Raw genomic sequence first — 18,426 nt, forward strand, 5'->3', positions numbered from 1 at the left:
TGGGGCTGTGAAGTATGTATGGCTGTGAAGTATTAATATATCTGTCTATGGATTTATTTAAATTTAAAGTTTTATTTATGTATTTTTTTGATGGAGGTACTGGCAATTGGACCCAGGACCTCATGCATCCTAAGCACACACTCTACCACTGAGCTATATTGTCCCTCATAATTTATAGTTTTTGGCTACTAAAGGCAGTGCTGAAATGAACAGTCTTGTACAAGTCTTTTGATGAACATATGTCTGCATTCTGTGGGGTGTACATTTAGAACTGGAAGTGCTGGGACCCAGGGTCAGCATACGTTCTACCTTAGTAAGTGGTTGTGGAAATTTGTACTCCCTCCAGTAATGCGTGGGAGTTGGCTTCCTTCTCTTTCTCTTCAACACTTAGTATATTTGATCTTTTAAATTTTAGCCATTCTGGTGAGTATATCTTGGTGTTGCACTGTGGTTCAGTATGCTTTTTTTTTTTTAAAAATTGAAGTATTGTTGATTTACAATGTTATGTTAGTTGCTGGTGTACAACATAGTGATTCAGTTATACATATATATGTTCTTCTTCATTATAGGTTATTACAGATATTGAATATAGTTCCCTGTGCTGTACAGTAGAAACTTGTTGTTTATCTATTTTATATATAGTACTTTGTATCTGTTAATCTCATACTCCTAATTTATCCCTACCCCCTTTCCCCTTCGGTAACCATAAGTTTGTTTTCTGTGTCTGTGAGTCTGTTTCTGTTTTGTGAGTGAGTTCATTTGTGTCCTTTTTTTTTTTTTTTTGATTCCACATGTAAGTGATATCATATGTTATTTGTCTTTCTCTGTCTGACTTACTTCACTTAGTATGATAATCTCTAGGTCCATCCATGTTGCTGCAAGTGGCGTTATTTCATTCTTTTTAATAGCCAAGTAATATTCTATTGTACATATATACCACAACTTCTTTATCCAGTCATCTGTTGATAGACATTTAGGTTGCTTTCATGTCTTGGCTATTGCAAATAGTGCTGCTATGAACATTGGGGTGCATGTATCTTTTCCAGTTAGAGTTCCCTTTGGATATATGCCCAGGAGTGGGATTGCTGGTTCATATGGTAAGTCCATTTTTAGTTTTTTGAGGAACCTCCATGGTGTTTTCCATAGTGGCTGCATCAAATTACATTCCCACCAACAGTGTAGGAGGGTTCCCTTTTCTCCACAAACTCTCCAGCATTTATCATTTGTAGATTTTTAAATGGTCATTCTGACCAGTATGAGATGATACCTCATTGTAGTTTTGATTTGCATTTCTCTGATAATTAGTGATACTGAGCATCTTTTCATGTGTCTTTTGGCCATTTGTATGGCTTCACTGGAAATGTCTGTTTAGGTCTGTTTAGTCTTCAGCCCATTTATTTGATTGGGGTAGTTTATTTTTTTGTTATTGAGTTGTATGAACTGTTCGTATATTCTGGAAGTTAAGCCCTTGTCAGTCCCATTGTTTGCAACATTTTATCCCATCCAATAGTTTGCATTTTCATTTTGTTCGTGGTTTCCTTTGCTGTACACAAGCTTTTAAGTTTAATTTGGTCCCATTTGTTTATTTTTGCTTTTATTTCAATTGCCTTGGTAGACTGACCAAGGAAAACATTGCTACAATTTATGTCAGAGAATGTTTTGCCTATCTTCAATTCTAGGAGATTTATAGTATCCTGTCTTATATTTAAGTCTTTAAGCCATTTTGAGTACATTTTGTGTACGGTGTGAGGGAGTGTTCTAACTTCATTGATTTGCACGTGGTGGTCCAGCTTTCCTAACACCACTTGCTGAAGAGACTGTCTTTTCTTCATTGTATATTCTTGCCTCCTTTGTCGAAGATTAATTGACCATAAGTGTGTGGGTTTATTTCTGGGCTCTCTATTCTGTTCCATTGATCCATATGTCTGTTTTTGTGCCAATATGATGGTGTTTTGATTACTGTAACTTTATAGTATTGTCTGAAGTCTGGGAGGGTTATTCCTCTAGCTTTGTTCTTTTTCTTCAGTATTGCTTTGTCAATTCTAGGTCTTTAGTGATTCCATATAAATTTTAGGATTATTTGTTCTAGTTCTGTGAAAAATGTCCTGAGTAATTTGATAGGGATTGCATTAAATCTGTAGATTGCTTTGGGTAGTGTGGCCATTTTAACAATATTAATTCTTCTAATCCAAGAGCATGGGATATCTTTTCATTTCTTTAAATCATTTTTAACTTTCTTAATCTGTGGTTTATAGTTCTCCATGTATAAGTCTTTCACCTCCTTGGTCAGATTTATTTCTAAGTATTTTATTTTTTTTGATGTGATTTTAAAAGGGATTGGTTTTTCACCTTTCCTTTTCTGATATTTTATTGGTAGTGTAAAGAAATGCTACAGATTTCTGTATGTTAATCTCGTATCTTGCTACCTTGCTGAATTCATTCATTAGCTCTAATAGTTTTTGTGTGATATCTTTAGAGTTTTCTATATATAGTATCATGTCATCTGCATATAGTGACAATTTTACTTCTTCCCTTTCAATTTGGACCCCTTTTATTTCTTTTTCATTTCTGATTGCTGTGGCTAAGGCTTCCAATACTATGTTCAATAGCAGTGGTGAGAGTGGGCATCCTTGTCCTGTTCCAGATTTTAGTGGGGAGGCTTTCAACTTTTCACTGTTCAGTATTATATTGACTTTGGATTTGTCATAAATAACCTTATTATGCTCTCTCTCTATCCACTTTTGGTAAGAGTTTTTATCATGAATGGATGAAGAATTTTGTCAAATGCTTTTTCCGTATCCATTGAGATGATCATGTGATTTTTGTCTTTTTTTTGGTTGATGTGATGTATCACATTGATTGATTTGCATTATGCTGAACCATCCCTGTGACTCTGAGATGAATCCAACTTGATTGTAGTGTATGACGATCTTTTTTATGTGTTGTTGATTCGGTTTGCTAATATTTTGTTGAGAATTTTTGCATCTGTATTCGTCAAAAATACTGGCCTCTAATTTTCTTTTTTGGTAGTCTTTTTTTGTCTGATTTTGGTATCAGGATAATGATGGCTTCATTGAATGCATTTGGGAGTATTCCTTCCTCTTCAGTCTTATGGAAGAGTTTGAAAAAGATCAGTACAAGTTCTTCTTTGTATGTTTGGTAGAATTCCCCAATGAAGTCCTCTGGTCCTGGACTTCTGTTTGCAGGAAGCTTTTTAAAATTACAGATTTTATTTCACTTCTAGTAATCAGTCTGTTCAAATTATTTATTTCTTTTTGATTCAGTTTTGGTAGACTGCATGTTTCTAGAAATTTGTCCATTTCTTCTATGTTGTCTAAGATTTCAGTATGCTTTGATCTGATGACAAATAACAGTTGATCACCTTTTAATACATTTATTTGGAATTTGAATAGTCCTTTCTGTAAAGTGCTTGTTCAGGCCCTTTGCCCATTTTTCTATTAGAGTGTCTGCCTGTTTTGTTTTAGTTTTTAGGAGTTCATTATGTTTTCCAGAAATGAGGATATGTGTATTTTAATTTTGATAGATATGGCTAAAATATCTTTCAGCATGAATGAAACAATTTAAATGCCAAGAGGGACACTTTTGCGAGTTACACTGAATTAATGTAGCTTTTAAAGGAAACCCCTCACTTGCATGGTCAGTCCTACCAGAGTTTCTTTCTTCTCCCAATGAAGCCAGTTCTAACCCCTCTTCCTTCTATATTGTGAGCTTAAGATAAAAGGAATTTTTGATAAATTGTTATCTCTGGGGACCAGAAACCAACACTTTTAGCAGCCTACCCATACATACCCTCATGACATCTAAATAAGAGTATCTGGTTCTCTGCTGGAGCCATGCCACAGTGGTTTGTATTCTGAGTTACTTTGCTCAGTGAGCCAGCATCGTAAACTTAGGAGCCTTCCTTTTCTTCGTGTTTGCTCATTTATATTTCAATACAATTTTCAGGCTCCAAAGCATGTTGTCAATAACCTAGAAGGCAACTGGAGTGAAGTGAACTGAGCTTGCAGTTATGATGTCAACCTTCCACTTGTAAGAGGTTTCTGGAGCATGGAGTGGCTTGAGACGGAAGGCTTAGTTAGAAGTGCACCAGGACAGGGCTGCTTTCTCTACGGATGCTATAAAATGGGGCCTTTTCTGTCCAGTCTTTTTTTTTTTTTAATTCTTTTTTATTGAGTTACAGTCAGTTTACTATGTGCCAGTTTCTGGTGTAGAGCACAATTTTTCAGATATACTTGAATGTACCAATATTCATTTTCATATTCTTTTTTAACTGCGAGCTACTACAAGATCTTTTATATATTTCCCTGTGCTATACAGTATAAACTTGTTTATCTCTTCTATATATACCTGTCAGTATCCCTTCCCACCCTCCACCCCCTTGGCAACCACAAGTTTGTATTCTATGTCTATGAGTCTGTTTCTGTTTTATATTTAAGTTCATTTGTCTTCTTCTTCTTCTTCTTTTTTAGATTCCACATATGAGTGACCTCATATGGTATTTTTTCTCTTTCTAGCTTACTTCACTTAGAATAACATTCTCTAGGTCCATCCATGTTGCTGCAAATGGCATTATGTTGTCATTTTTCTGACTGAATAGTATTCCATTGTGTAAATATACCACAACGTTTTTATCTAGTCATCTGTTGATGGGCATTTAGGTTGTTTCTATGTCTTGGCTATTGTAAATAGTGCTGCTGTGAATAGTGGGGTGCAGGTGCCTTTTTGAATTAGGGTTCCTTCTGGATGTATGCCTGTCCAGTCTTTAGTGTTAAATACTTGAAAACAATACAGTTTGTACCAGTCAGCATCAAACCAGGAGACAGAAAGCACACACTGTTTGAAAGTGGACATTTAATATGGAGAATAATTAACTGTAACAGAAAACTGGAGCAATGAGGGATTGGTGAGTAAGAAGTAAGGACTGTAAAGTATGCAAGAATGGCATGTGTAAGGAGTAGCCACCACCACTGGGGCTGAGATAGTGCCCCCAAGAAAAGAGCTCTTCCTTCTCTCAGGGTGGACACAGACTTATTTGGAAGACAAGGCTGTGGCTCCCTGGATGGTGGGAAAATTGTCTGTGATGCTGTGTCAGTGGAACTTGCTGGAGATCTGCCTTCTGGGGTGCTGGGAGAGCTGTCCGTGGAGAGGTGCCCTGGCAGTGTTGGGGGAGCTGCTGGCTCCTGGGTACTGCTGGTTGCCGCGTGCCGGAGAAGTCATTCACTTTACAAACGAGACGCTGGAGCAAGCACAGGCTGCAAGACCTGGGAGAGAGGAGCACACCAGACCTGGAAGGAAAAAAATCTCTTCCTCTTGCGAGGGCCCCTGGTGCCCTCTACTGACAAAGCTTAATATCATGCCAGCTGGCGAAGGAGAAATGCTTACAGGGTCCAGCTCCATTTTTGTAAAGCAGGCAAAAAATGATGAATTTGGAGCTGAGAGTTTCCAAACTGATAACTGGCGTGCTACCATCTGTGATTAATAGATGTGCTTCAGAAATGTTGTTTCCCCTTTCTGTTAAGCCAGATGTTGTCCCTTGTCAATAAAGACACTACAGCATGTTTTAAGAAGTAGCCTCCTAATCCTCTTGAATTATCAGCATTACTGCATGTGGTCCTAGTGTGGAATTTGGGATATCCGACAAATGGATATCACTACTTATTCTCAGATGCCCTCTTTGCTTGTTTACTTAGCAAACTTTGAATTTCTTGGCAAATCACATTGGAAACTCATCTATGTAATGGGCCTGAATCTTACTTACTAAATTCAAGTGTGTTAAGACATATCGTAATGGGAGGAGAGGGTAAGAGAAAGAACTGGGCTGTGCAAAGACCATGAAGTCCCCACCTGGTTTCTATTTTCTCTATGAAGTTTGACACCGAGCATCTTTTTCTCAGATGAGGCCAAGAATGAGGAAATGTTCAGAATGCAGGGACTTGGCAAAGCACAATAAAATTACTCAGCTTTTCATTCCTTCAGAAAGTTTTCCATTTTCATAAGAAGTGGGGACATCTCCCTGTTGTTTTATTCTAGCTAGTTCCATTCATTTGTGCTTTTAACCTATTCAGGAATCTATATGGGTTGATTCTCGGATGCTTGAGAGGGTGAGCAGATTTTCAGGCAAGCCCGGGGCTTCACCCACCCCTGGTCTGGGTACGACCTTCTCTGTCCCCTCTGCCCTGCTATGGACTACACCGCTGGTTTCTTCCTGCTTTGCTCTCAGACTTACTTCAGCTGAGCAAAAGGAGTAACAATCAGAACCAACCATTGTCGTGAACTCCTGGCTGTCATTTCTTAAGAACTTGAAGACAAAGAAATTCAGCTTTCCCTCTGAGAGTTGAAGTCTAAAACCAGAGCAGAGATGTGCAAAGGGAGAACAGGGGAGAACTTCTAGGAGGCAAGACTGGCCACCTTCAGTGTATTCATGACTAGCTTATGACTGAAGGGACATCAGTCACTTATACAGAGTAGAAAGGGACAATGAAAGAGACAGATGTGGGCAGTGCTCATCCCTTTCCCATCTCACCAGCAAAGCCATTGGCAAAGTGGGAATGGATGCAAATAGCACCAGCCCAGTGGTTCTCAAATTTTGGTTGTATCAAAGTCACCTGGGGCATTTGGTAAACTTACAAAGTTTTGTCCTACTTCAGTCTTGTCCTGCTTCAGTAAGCCCAGACCGCAGGTGATCCTGATGCATGTGGAAGTGTGAGAGCCGCTGCTCCGGCCAACTGATCTGAAGCATTCCGGTTCTGTTTGCAAGACCGTCCTTCCAGTGAGGTGGACACGGCAGGTCTGAATGCAGTTGATCCCTCTAACTCCCTTGCTCCCCTTTCACCCTCATCAGACAACCTTCTGATTATGAATTAGCGCCCTGCACAGCTCTACTGACAGGTGAAGAATGCAGTCATCCTATGGACCTTTCCGTTCCCATGACAATGATTTCTCACCGTCCATTGAGAGGATGTCCTTGAGCTTGGTTAGTGAGTCTGTATCTCTGGGACAGGGGTCCTCAACCTTGGTCATACACTAGAATCACCTGGAGAGCCTCTAAAACTCCTAATCCAGACCAGTGAAGTGAAAATCTCTGATGGTGTGACCTAGGCGTCATAATTTTCGAAACTCCCCGAGTGATTCCCTGGTGGATCCGTTCTCTGTGTGCTGACGAAACCCAGTATTGAACTTGAAGAGGTTGTGGGCCAGGCTTGACCTTGTGATTTTCACAGAGATAATGGATGTGTCCCTGTGGGACACGGGGGTGGACAGCCAGCCAGCCAGCCTTTTCTAGAGATGGAAAATGTATGATGTGGCAGTTCTGTTAGCCAGTTCCCAGGAAGGCTCTGTATGATGTTATGCAGTTTGAGCCTGAACTACCTTAGCTAAATCAAAGTACCTTCTCTGTGAGATTTGCAAGCAGCTCTTGGCTCCTTTTTCCCCAAATAACTGGCCTGAAGGGGTGAGAGGTGGGTGGGCTGGAGTTCGAGCATCAATAGAGGGACAGGAGGTGGGAGAGATGGCACACACTCTAGCCCTCGCATATGGACCCTCTTTTTCCCTAGAAGAGGGTGCTTCTGAGATACTGTTCCCATCCTGAGGACCGGCTGACTGTTCTTTGGTTACTTGCTCCAGTACAAAGAAGAATACAAGAGTTTGGTTGACTTTAGAACCTGTTTCTGAGTCAGAAACTGTCCCTTCCAGCTACCTCTGACTTATCCAGGTTACCTCCCACCCCAGCGCTTGCTGTGGCTCCAGCCCTCTGCACTAACTCCTCAGGTTAGTGCTAGGGCTGCTGGGCTGCTGGTTTTAACCCGTAATATGCTGCTGAACCTCAAGGTTCAACGGGAGGAGAGAATTTCCAGGCAGCCTTGCAGAGCAGAGGGAAATGTGAAAAGCTTCAGCAAAGGAGGCCTCCTAGGTACATTCTTTCATGAGACAATAAAGTATTCAAATAGAATAATGAGATAGAGGAGGAGGATGAGAGGGGAGAGAGCACACTGAATAAAGCACTGTCCACACTTAAAAAACCCAATGACTAGTCAGTCAGTCCGTTTCTAACATTTACCAGTTAGGCCAGGAAGTGAGCAATCCTCCTTTCAGTCGAAATGGAATGAAAAAAAAAAATCAGAATACAATTTCTGTAGATGAGATTCAGCCAGGGGGCTGGTCTCATTGCTTCTGATCGTAAACAAATCTGCAAAAAAAAAAAAAAATCAGGCAATCTAAGAGGCTAGTATTGATGGGATAAAACTGAGCACATATGAAATGTTCACTGAGAGCTGGAACCTGACTGCCTTTCTCTCCAAAGTTTACCTTCTAAGATTTCTTTATCCCGTTCTTTAGTTTGAAATGATTCTATCTAAAATGAGAAGATGGCATTTTAAGATTGTTCCTCAATGTCTGCAAGGCTTTCGGCGTGTTAGGATGTCGGGCTTGGCCCCGGGGCCTTTTTCTCCTTTGGTGAGAAACGTGAGTGGTAGGTGAGTTGATGGAGAAGGAGTTTGTCCCATGTGCTCAGTGGAGAAGAGTGTTTCCCAGTAGAGGGCATCCTTACGTAATGGATTTTTCTTTACCCTCAGAATTATTTGCAGATCCTGCTGTGCATGAGGGAACAGATTTTACTTCCAAAGCCTTTTTAAAGCTTATTTTTGGCAAGTCATTTATACATAAGGCGTCAAAGTGTTAAGAAGATTCGTTCCAATATTTTTCTTAGTCGGTAAGTGATAAGTTGTGCTATCAGAGAGGGTGGTAGCAGATCATAAAATAGTTTAACTAAATTTAACTCGATTTTATTCACTCATAAATTCAACAAATACTGATTTAGTGCCTTCTGTGTGCAAATTAGGGGGCGGGGGTGGGGCTCCAAGGGTGGGCCTGAGTCAGCCCTTCTTGGAAAAGAATTCGTGAGACAGAGAGGGGATAAGACATAAATGCAGGAAGTGAAAACACGAGACAAAATATTTATTCTTGTTTCAAATGCTTGCTTCTGAGGAAAACTGACGTCTCTTATATTAATTGTTGGTGGCCTTTAGAATTCTTTCCGTTTCCTGTTGTAGATGGCGTCCAGAATATTGAGGTTGTTTTCAACTCTTTTAGCTTCTGCCAAAATTGATTTGTTCAGGCCTCCTTTCTTCCTACTTTTGAAATTCAGCTACATTTTAAGAGGAAATTAATCTGTACGTTGCAATTCCACCCGTAATTTTTAAAATCGATTATTTGGAAAGACTCGCTCATTGTCTTGGTTTCCTCTAAAGTCTTTCCATTTCTCGTGAAAAAGGGGCATTGTTGTAACTCGGGTCTCCTCAACCGAGAGGAAATCTAGAGTGAAATTCGGAAATGGGAGGTTGCTTACCCTTCTCCTACCGGAGAGCTGGCAGTGGAAGGTTTGTTGAAAGTGTGTGGGTTGAGTGATATGCTGTAGACTTGAGACCAGGCCACAGGCTCTGGGAGATTCCTTTGCTCACTGCAGGCCGCTGCCCCCAGGTGAGGAGCAAGCCACTCTCCAAGTTCAAGTGCTTTCTCCACCTCAGGGATGGGACCTCTCAGACCCACAATGAGAACCAGAACCAGCAGTTTTGAAGCTTGTTATCCCCATAGCCTGGCTTGCAGCATCTTCTGAAGGGGGGCAGGGGTTGCAGCGGGGGTGGGGGTGAATAGGGGAATGGTCTTCATCTCGGGGCCCACGTCCCGTGAAATCTGCAATTCAGGCTGCAGCTCGTGGAGCTGAGTGCTGGACCTTAGAACATACTAGTAGGTTTGGGATCCTCCAGAGGAAACACAGGCCAGGGTGACTACACTTTCTGTAGGTGTCTTGCGTGGGGAGAGTGCCATTCTGGAGGGACAGTTAAGTCTCTCAGTCCTCAGGTCTGTTTCCAGTGACAGCATCTATGGTGGGCACAGTTAGTGCTTCACCCAGATTTCCTTTACTGAACTGGCGCAGGCACCTCCAGGTGCTGAGCTGGCTGCTGGTGACCCACAGCTGCTCCTTTTCCTAGAGAATTGTCCTCCATTGAAGGAAGTCGCCTTGCCATGGAATTTATGGTCCTTTTCAGCAATTTACAAACAATGACTGGCTGAAAATGGGGTCCATAATGTCAGCTCCCTTTCTTCAAGGTAGGAACCAGTTTTGTGGTGTGACTCACACTTCTGGGCTCCCCATGGAATCAGGCTGAAGGTAAAGTCCAGGTGGGACTACCTGCTCCTTGCTTAGCAAGCTCCCTTGTGTCATCCTGCTTTCTCCACTCCCCTTCTCCGGAGAGCATCCCTGCGACAAATCAGCTCAGCCTCTGCTTCTGAAACCTTTCCTGAGACAGTACCTTTTTTGACTTGGTAGGTCATGTGTTGATTGCCTGTCAACCATCACGTCTTCCTCTCCCTCCATGTGCCTCAGTCCATTCTGGTCCCAAAGGATGAACTTTGTTCAACTCAAGCCAATCATGATGGTTTCATTCTCCTCTCCAGTGACTGGTTTGAGAACAGCATGTGACGCGATTCCAGTCAATGGCACCTAAAGGAAGCCAGCTGAACGGCACCTAGACCTGTTTTCTTTCATCCTAAAAGGGAGCAAAGGAAAAAGTATGTTTGATTTCCTATTTCTGGACATTGTCCAGTGAGAATGTGATCGTGGAGTTCACGCAGTAATTTTGTAAACATGAAGGGATGCTAAGATAATCTTAGATTCTGAGGCTTAAAAAGTCATCGAGCCATCGAATTAACCAATCTCAGAGCCCTTCAACTAATCAGCTGCCTCACTTTTAGTTATGTAAAATAAAAAAGTTCATATTTGTTCACACAATCTTCAGTCGAGTCTATTTGTAAATGAAAGCATCCTAGATATCCATAAAGCTAGCCTCGAAAAAGTTACTTTCTAATGACCAAGTGATATAAAGGAGATAGGAAAAAGTAATTGATACTCTCTGTTTAATTTTTCTATCATAAAGAGAAGAATGGGCTGGAAATAATTTGTACAATATTTTGTTTTGGCTTATATAGCTGGTTTATTGAATGGGCTTAACTTAATGGAAGCAAAAACAGAGAATGAATTTATTTTCCTTCCATCAGTGACTTCAAACATTCTCTGCTGCATTTCCCTTGCCTTCTCTCTTCCCGTGACAGCTTTTTATTCACTTTCAGCTGTAAGAACAGTCTCATTTTTGTGTTATAAAATACAGTGCAAGTTAGGTCAGTGCTTTCAATCTTGCATTCAGTTCAAAATGTGTTCTTTCCCTACAGCTCAGGCCTGAAGACTCAAGCTTGGGGTCTGGAAAAAGGGAAGCAGTGATGGTTTATCTGTCGGCCATCCCATCTTTGCACCGTGTCTTCCAGGGCCTTCTTGTGCCAGCCGGTGCTCAGGGGCTCAGGGACGTTCTCTTGGCTGATACCTGCTGGCCACCGTTTCCTCTGTTATGGCCGGTGCCCAGATGCTAGGCTCTTTGGTGGGACACTTTTGTGGGTTTCTTGGCCACTTTCACTGGGGAACTCATACTTTGCATTCCTGGAGCTCCTGATTCACTTTTTGCTTGACCTTCTGGGACCCCTCCTCAGCTCCTGCCCTCCGCCTCCCAGGTACATAGCCCACACAGCCTCGCTCTCTTCCCCAAGTCTGACCTCTTTCTGGGCACCATCAGATGTCTTGCACATCGTCTCCTCGGTCCATCTCCTCAAGCATTCTCACGCCACTAAAGGAAGATCGGAAACTTGCCCGGTGCTCACTTCTTTCTCTTTGCCTTGCTCATTGCAGCAGCTTCCGCCAGTCCCTTGCCCCAACATTTGTATTTCTCTTGGCAGCAAGCAGACCCCAGTCTTTGTTTGCGTGCACCCTCAACTCCCTGGTGACGTAGCAAGCTCTCCTGAGAACCCTTTCACATGATCTACTCTAGTGGCCACACCATGATGGGCCTTCTAGTTTTTTCTCTGCCAGGGAGTGAGAATCCAGCGTCCCTAACTTCACTGACACTACATTCTTTCTAAGGAGTTCTACTGGGGGTCTCTCTTCACTTGGTCCGGGGCAGGATGGAGGAGGCAAAGCCAAAGCATTTGCTAGTCTAATGAATTCTGCCAACACGGTCTTTCAGACTTCGAGTTTTTTTCTGATTTCGGTTGGAGGTGTGTGACAGAGATGGATGGACAGAGAGGCATTTGGCCACCTCTTAGAAAATCCTGAGGGATGCTATTAGATTCGTATGGCTGCCCTTAAATGATCACAAACTTGGTGGCTTAAAACAACCTAAATTTATTATCTTACAACCCTGGAGGTCAGATGTCCAAAATAAGTCTTAGTGGGCTAAAAATCAGTGCCAGCATTCCTTCTGGAAGCTCTAGGGGAGAATTTGTTTCATTCCTTTTCCCAGCTTCTTGTGGCATCTGCATTCTTTGGTTCAAGGCATCTTCCTCCATCTTCAAAACCAGCAGTGTAGCATCTTCGAATTTCTCTCTCTGCTTTCATCACTTCATCACCTTCTATGACTCTGACCCTCCTGCCTCCCTCTCATAAGGACCTAATTCTCGATCCAGTGTTCTGGACACGGCGTTCTCGCCAGCTTTGTTCTCTAGTGCTCCAGACTCATCTTCTGTCCTGTCCACCCAGTGGTGACTGCCCCCACTTCTTCCCTTGTCTTCCGTCCTCTTCGGGCTCCAAAACGCTCTGTCCTGACTTCCCTACCTCCTTTTTCTGTCAAAGTCTTCCTTTTATGCCGCAACATGGGTTCTTAAACTCTTATTTAATAATTGCAGTGTTTTCTAAATAACTGTCTGTCCTTCCGAGTCTGATGTAGCTACAAAGCCTGCTTATGCCTCTGGACTTTTGTTTTAAGTCACAGAAAATCACGTTGTCCTTTCATTTGATGATTCACTGTTTCAGGTGTAGTATTTGAGAACCAGACTGATCATTGTATTTTGTAGTAAAACAAATGAATACATAAGTAAATAAAATGAGTTTTGTTTTTTTAGCTCTGCTGGTGAAGCACACGTTATGCTGAGTAAAGCTAGTACAAAAATAATTTGTTTTCCATGTGCTTTGAAACTAACAGAGCTTTTATAATATGCTAAGCACTGTTCTGAGTCCTTTATATGAATTAACGTTTAAAATCATTATGAAAACCGGAGGAGATGGCCCTGCTGCTATCCTCAATTTACAGTGAAAGAAATGGAGGCAGAGAGGAGTTAAGTAACTTGCCTAAGGCTACTCATTTTGGAAGAAGCAGAGTTGGGATTTAAATCTTGGCACTGGCTCGGAGTTCCAACTCTTTCCCAGTAGACTATCATGTTCCCTGCTTGCTGCTGGCCAGGGGTTCTCAACACGTGCACCTGAGATCAGTAGCATCAGCATCACTGGGGGACCGGTTAGAAGGGCAGATTCTCTGACCACGGTCCAGCCCACTGAACCAGAAACTCGGGAGGTGGTGCCCAGCAATCTGTGTTGAAATAAGCCCTCCAGGTAATCCAGCACATGCCAATGTTTGATAACCACTGCTGGCTGCTATCTATGCAGCAAGTAATTTAAAAAAATTTTTGTGTGTATATATATATATATTTACAATATGTATATATTTTGTGTGTATATATATATAATTGAAGTTTAGTCAGTTTACAATGTTGTGTCAATTTCTGGTGTACAGCATAATGCTTCAGTCATACATGAACATACATATGTTCATTTTTATATTATTTTACACCATAGGTTATTACAAGATACTGAATATAGTTCTCTGTGCTATACAGTATGAACTTATTGTTTATCTATTTTATATGTAGTAGCTAGTATCTGCAAATCTCGAACTCCCAATTTATCCCTTCCCACTCCCTTCCCCCACTGGTAACCATAAGTTTGTTTTCTATGTCAGTGAGTCTGTTTCTGTTTTGTAGATAAGTTTATTTGTGCCTTTCTTTTTTAGACTTCACATATACGTGATATCATATGGTATTTTTCTTTCTCTTTCTGGCTTACTTCACTTAGAATGACATTCTCCAGGACCAACCATGTTGCTGCAAATGGCATTATTTTATTATTTTTTTATGGCTGAGTAGTATTCCATTGTATAAATACATCACAACTTATTTATTCAGTCATCTGTCAATGGACATTTAGGTTGTTTAAATGTCTTGGCTATTGTAAGTTGTGCTGCTATGAACACTGGGGTGCCTGTATCTTTTTGAATTAAGGTTTCTTCTGGATATACGCCCCAGGAGTGGGATTGCTAGATCATTCGGTAAGTCTACTTTTAGTCTTTTGAGGAATCTCCATACTGTTTTCCATAATGGTATTCAGCAAGTAATTTTGATTTACCCTTTGAGCTCTGTCTCCTTTTGAATATAGGAGAAACTTGTATGAGTTGAACATCGACATGGGGAGGTGGTTTCTAGTTTCCCATTCTGAGGCAGGAGGATGCTATCTAGAGTCTCCCTAACCCTTCATTTTCTCATCTGTAGGTTGATATGGCTCTGTCTCTTCCCATCTTCCTGGAGGCTGTGGAGGATGAAGGAAATGCTCTATGTGATTGGCTTTTTAAATAACAGATGGCATTGGTAAAATTTTAAGCCTGTGGATAGATCATAAAGTTGATCATTCATAACTGAGGATTAGCTATAATTATATTGCTGATAAATGAATAGGAAAACAGTAAGAAATTTTGTTCTCTTTCTTTTAAATTGTTCACGTTTACTTGCATGATATTCACTGCAGACTGATAAGGTTAGAATGAAGCAGCTTTCGTGTTCCTTTCACAAAACCCCTAAAGCCATACAGTGAGTGTAATGTTACCCCTGGCCTCAAACCAATGAGAGGCAATTTTGCTGTCTTGTTTGATTTTTGTCTTTTAAGGCAGGCCCTTCTCTGACACCCTAATTTTTCACTGATCACCCCCTGGAGTTCTATTTCTCTTTGACACCAAGAGAAGTTATTTGTGCTCTCCTGCTTTTCTCACCTGTCTCTTCAAGTTTTCATTCTTCCTGTCTTTTTGGTATTTTAAGGAACCACTTTATAAAATGCTAGGCTTAGTTTTTCTCTATGCACCCAATTTCAGTTCCTACAGCAAAACCACATGTGCCAGTCCATTTGATGTTCAGCTGCTGCCTGTCACCAGGTGTGGCCTGGGGAAAGGATTAGAGAGCAGTGCTTCTCAAACTTCAAGGTGGTACAGGCACCTGGGCAATCTTGCTGAAACACAAATTTGGCTTCTCACAAGCTCCTGGACCCACACTTGGAATAGCCCTGCCCTATTGGTGTCTCTTAACCCTGGCTGCACGTTGGAATCACCTGGAGGGCTTTAAAAACTGCCAATGCTTGGGGTGCACCCATTGATCATGCCTCAGTTCATCTTGGGTGGAGGCTGGCTATTGGTAAAAGTTCTCTGGGGGACCCTAATATGCAGCCAGAATGGGAGGAAGGCCCCCCTTTCAGTGGCTCCCCAAATCTGTGTCCCATGCTTCCCCCAGAGGTATGTTCTGTCTGGTCTGAGATAGAGCAGTCTAAGAGTAGGCAGAATGACATGGACTGGATCCTGACCTCCTGGACTGCAGTCCCCATTCCTGTGCCTCTTAGCTGTGTGACCATAGACAATTTTATTAGCCTCTCTGTGCCTTAGTTTCCCAATCTGTAAGTGGGGTTAAGATGGCATGTTCTACTAAAGGGTTATTTGTGAGTTAAAATATGCAAAGTGTTCAGAGTTGTATATTAGCTATCTCTTGTTATGTAGTGAATCACCCCCAAACTTAGTGGCTTAAAACAACAAGCAGTTATTTTCTTACACTTCCTGTGGTTCAGGAATTTGAGAGTACCTTAGTTGGGTAGTTTTGGCTCAGGGTCTCATGTGAGGTTGCAGTCAAGCTGTCAGCTGGGAATGCAGTGGTCTTGACAGGGGCTGGAGAATTACCTCCTTCCAAAATGGCTAATCTCGTGGCTGTTTGCTGGAGCCTCAGTTTCTCGCTGCATGGGCATCGCCACAGGGCCACTTAAATCATACCATCATGTGTCACATTTTGTTCATTAGAAGTGAAGTCACACTCAAGGGAAGGAGAATGAATTTCTACCTCTTAAAGGGATGAGTAGCAAGGAATCAGTGGACATAATTTTAAACCACCACATACAGTTTTCGGGCTCATGGTAAGTGATGTGTTAAATTTTGGTCATTTTCACTCGCTGGTCTGATATCCCTGTCAAGGGAAGATGTTGCCCATCATGCCAGTTCTGCAAGGATCAAGTCCTTAGCCACCACAGTTGCCCACCGACAGTGTGCCCTGTGGGGAATTCAGGATGGAGAGAAACAGCAAGCATTCTTGTGGTTTGGATACATGGGCCCCTACAGACTTAAGATGCATATCTAAGGCAAACCTTCAGTGACTCCAGATTCTTGCATCTTCCCATACATAGGAAAACACTAAAATCAATTTGAGATGTCTGTTCTTTGTGATTAGAAGTCATTTTCTTTTTATGTTTGACTACATGTTTTTCCCAGCAAAAAATTCATATGTATCCTGGCTCCTCCCCTGCCTCTTCAGTGCAGTTCCTCAGAGTCATTTGAGAGGCTGTCTCCCGGGCTATAGTCCTCAGGGAGGTCCCCGAATAAAACTAAAACTCACTGCTCTTTTGTTGTGGGTTTTTTTTTTTTTTCAGTTGACATCTCTGTCTGAAAATACTTAATCATGCCTCATGCCATATTATCTTTCAGAATCAGCTCTGACCAATGGAACCCTTTGTGATGACAGAAATGTTCTATTTCTGCACTGTTCAGTACAGCAGCCATTAGCCTCAATGACTATTGAGCATTTGAAATATGGTTAGTGAAACTGAGGGACTAGATTTAAAGTATTATTTAATTTAAAATAACTACAGTTTAAATTTAACTAGCAAATGTGACTGGTGGCTACTGTGTTGGGTTGTTCCATTCCAGAATCTTGCTATTCAAGTCTGCTGCTGAGAGCAGCATCCTTTGAGAGCTTGTTAGAAATGCAAGCTCTCCAGCCACATCCCAGACCTCCTGAATCTGAATCTTAACAAGATCTCCCAGTGGTTCTTATGCACATTAGAGTTTTAGAACCACTGGGTTATAATCCAAAATCTTTGACTTACAAAACCCTTAAGAACCTGGGGCTCCCCTCTTTCCAAGTTCTTCTCTATTACCCTTCCCCATACATTCCACTCATTGGTGTCTCCTAACACTTCCTGGCTGGAGGCTCTCAACCTGGCAAACCCTGCTCATTCACCAAGGTCTGGCTCAAATGCCACTTCTTCTGTGGCTTTCTCCTTCATCTCACTTAAGAAATAATTGCTCCACCCTTTTGTATTCCCAGAAGACTTTATATACCTAGACAAGGTTTCTCTACTGCAATATGATCTGTGTTTATGTGAGTAATTTGAGGCTTGGGACCACATACAGATTTTTTGTTGTTTAGTTTGCACCTAGCATAATGCCTCTGTTACCTGAAACCCTTGGATTTTAGAAAGATGTTATGGTAAATATATTGCATAGTTCTTAATACCAAAATAGCAATATATAATAATCCATTCCATGACTACATATGTAGAGAAACATACGACTGTTCACACTAAGTGAGCTGAATAAAGATTGTTAACAATCCCACATCAGCTGAGCTTGGATTTTGTGATCAAATGGATTATAACAAAACTTTTGTTCTCTGAGCTTTGTGGATTTCAAGAGTGATGAAAAGGGATTGCGAACGTGTAGTTGCTTAAGACTTTGAAGTCAAATTAGACTTAAAGCCAAACAGAAGTCTAGAAAGCAAAACCAGTTTGGGTCCAGATCCATTATACTGTTTCTGTAGTGAATGGGGACCCTCGAAGGGAAGACACCCAATGGATGGCCAAGGGAATCTTCCAAATAGTTCTTCAGCGTTAGTGGTTCTCAAACTTTCGTCATGTTTGGATCATGAGAAGAACTTTTAAAATTCCTAGTGTCCAGGCCACAACTCATGACAGTTGCATCAGAATAATCTCTGAGGGTGGGACCCAGGCATCAGTATTTTTAAATTTCCCCAGGTGATTCCAACGAGCCGTCAAGTTTGAGAACCACTCTTCCACGGGATTTCCCTTCGCAAAGCAGATGTTAACTTACCTTATGATGTAAAAATTATGCGCAGGTGACAAAGATTCAGTAAGAATGGAGACCATGTCTGAAGTACATATGTCCACATCCTGCATGGTATGCTTTCTAAATGCCCTGAGTAGCCAGGACACACTGTCCTTGGCACTGGGAGCCTCTGGTAACCTGGGAAACAGCGCTGGCTGCCAGCTTTGGAGATTATGGAATCTTGTTTCTGTTTAGAGAACAACGATTTACAGTTTGGATAGGTCCCCCTTATTGGCAAATGATTTTCATTTTCTAACCGTTTCCTAGTGTGGTCCTAGGACTATACAGGGCACAGATGTAAGGCAGCTAGGCAGTCCAGTTTGCCCCTCTC

The 18,426-nt window shown here is 41.7% G+C and overlaps 1 long non-coding RNA gene across 3 annotated transcripts in view; it reads left to right on the top strand.

Annotated features, from left to right (window-relative positions):
* Positions 1-18,426, top strand: part of LOC116147412 (uncharacterized) — a 387,098-nt gene that overhangs the window by 29,671 nt on the left and 339,001 nt on the right. The gene's annotated exons all lie outside the window — the stretch shown is intronic.

Source organism: Camelus dromedarius, chromosome 18 (genome assembly GCF_036321535.1).
Source record: "Camelus dromedarius isolate mCamDro1 chromosome 18, mCamDro1.pat, whole genome shotgun sequence".
Taxonomy (NCBI): domain Eukaryota; kingdom Metazoa; phylum Chordata; class Mammalia; order Artiodactyla; family Camelidae; genus Camelus; species Camelus dromedarius.